The sequence below is a fragment of the Hypomesus nipponensis genome, chromosome 10, assembly GCF_054491055.1.
Source record: "Hypomesus nipponensis isolate SF chromosome 10, ASM5449105v1, whole genome shotgun sequence".
NCBI lineage: Eukaryota > Metazoa > Chordata > Actinopteri > Osmeriformes > Osmeridae > Hypomesus > Hypomesus nipponensis.
In genome coordinates, this window is record NC_140370.1 from 16,822,501 (window position 1) to 16,825,000 (window position 2,500).

General features: G+C 48.2%; 1 protein-coding gene across 1 annotated transcript in view; it reads right to left on the reverse strand.

The window, feature by feature from the left end:
- Nucleotides 1-2,500, reverse strand: part of camsap2b (calmodulin regulated spectrin-associated protein family, member 2b) — a 29,690-nt gene that overhangs the window by 21,450 nt on the left and 5,740 nt on the right. The gene's annotated exons all lie outside the window — the stretch shown is intronic.

A 2,500-nucleotide genomic window follows, 5' to 3' on the forward strand; every position in this document is an offset into this window, starting at 1 on the left:
TGTGTGTGTGTGGGCCCTTCAGTAGTGACAGACACCTTATAAGGCTGTAGTCACGGAGGACTTCCGATGGTACCTGGTGTGTGTGTAGATCATGTACTGCACATGTGTGTGCGTGTGTATGTATGTATGTAATACATGTGTGTGTATGTGCAGTGCGTGTGTGTGTACTGTACATGTGTGTGTGTGTGTGTGTGTGACCATGTATTTATTAGAGCAGTGAAATTGTGTGTGTCTGTACTGTGTGTGTGTGTGTGTGTGTGTGTGTGTTTGCCCTTTGTCAAAAACATCTACAGGAAGTCACACTTTAGCTGAACAAACATAAAATGTAGAGTTAGAGTAACCTTTCTGCTTATAGTTTACAAAGGAATGCTCAGCACTGTGAGTGAGTGTGTGTGTGTGTGTGTGTATTACAGATATACCTGATGAAGCAGCTTCTCTGACAGAACATATCTCCCTGTTCTAATAGTCGAGCACTAATACTATGAGTAAGTCAGTAAACTAGGAGTCAAGGAAAGGAAACCACTTCTTAAGGAACAAGGAGTTGAGAGGAGGATGCCACTCCAGACTACTGAGATGCACCAGAGGAAGGATCAAGGTCTCCTCACACACACGTTATTCTCTATCTTCTCCTGGCACACAGGCTTTCTGACACACACACACACAAGCCCCTCTGCAGACAAATTCAATCGCAGCTCCTGCCCTTTCCTCTCCCCATCCCTCCCTCTCCCCCTCCCAGGCTTTTAGCCCTTGCATGTGGGTTTAACACACACGAGGATGTGAAGGACAGACAGGGCAGAGAGGGGAAAACGAGGGGAAAGGAGGAAGAGAGAGAGGACAAGTGAGATGAAGGAGAGGAAGTGAAAGAGAAAAGGAGAGGGAGAGAAGACACAGAGAGGAGGCAGAGGAAAGAGGAGATTGGGTTGGGAGGGAGGGAGGATCGTATACCATACGTGTTGTGAGAACATGAATGATACTGCAGCACTAACACGCTAGTACTCCCCTCCTCTCCTCCTCTCTCCCCTTTGTCTCCTCTGCTCTTTCTCTCCTCTTCCCCTCCTCTCCTTCTTTCATTCATAGGACAGACTTTCACACTCCTCTACCCATCCCTCCCTCCTTCCTGAAAGCCCAGCCCGGTGTCTCCTCCTCTTCTCCCTCTCACCCCTTCATTCATCCTCTGACAGCCTGCCACCCTCCCCCTCTCCTCCCCCTCTCCTCCCCTTTTCCTCCCCCTCTCCTCCCCCTCTCCTCACCCTCCCCCTCTCCCTCCCCCTCTCCTCCACTCAGTCACCCCTCGTTTTCTCAGCATCAAACCACCTGAGCTCATCATTTCTGCTCCTAAACCCGCTGATTTAGAATCCCCCCCCACACACTCACATCTGACAGTTATGCAGAGTTTTGCACCATTAACTGAGTGTGTATGTGTGTGTGTTCTACAGAAGAAGACAGTGTGCTTCCTGTCTCTAAAAGATAAAGTTCTGATCTTTGTTCAGGCTTTTAGATGTCCCTTTAACATGAAGCTGCAAACACACTGTTCCCACACACACACATACACACACAGATATCCCTGTCCTTGTGTGAAAGGATAGGGGTGAGTACAGCATTGTGTCATACTGAGTTTACCCCTAATTACCTAACACACACAACTAACACACACACACACACAAAGCACATACACAGTCCATAACATTCCGAGTGACTTTCAGTTATCCTCTATACATGTGACAAGCATGTGTGTGTCTGGGAGAGAAAGAGAGAGTGTGTGTGTGAGTGTGTGTGTGTGTGTGGGTGAAGAGTGTGTGTGTGTGTGTGTGTGAAGAGTGTGTGTGTGTGTGTGTGTGTGAAGAGTGTGTGTGTGTGTGTGTGTGTGTGAAGAGCATGTGTGTGCGTGTGTGGTTGTGAGAAAGAAAACTTGTGTGTGTGCCAGAACAGATGGGACTAGTGAAATATGGTTGATTAAAATATGAAATATTCACTGGACAAAAATGTTCTGGGCCCATCTAGATAACATAGAACAGAACATGGAGAGGAAAGGGGGAGAAAATGATGGAGGGAGGAAGGAAGAGAGAGAGAGAGAGAGAGAGAGAGAGAGAGAGAGAGAGAGAGAGAGAGAGAGAGAGAGAGAACCCTGCAATGCAGACTCTCATGTCGTCAGCAGATCCAGCCAGTCTCCAGCGATGCATGAGCTGCACACACATACACGATATAGATCCCAATATTCTTCAAATGTCTTCTACAAGGTGGTACTACCGAGTGTGAGGGAATGTCTGTCTGTCTGTCTGTCTGTCAGCCCATCTGCCTTCATGCTCACCTGTCTGTCTGTCTGTCTGTCTGTCTGTCTGTCTGTCAGCCCATCTGCCTTCATGCTCACCTGTCTGTCTGTCTGTCTGTCTTTCTGTCTGTCAGCCCATCTGCCTTCATGCTCACCTGTCTGTCTGTCTGTCTGTCTGTCAGCCCATCTGCGTTCATGTTCACCTGTCTGTCTGTCTGTCTGTCTGTCAGC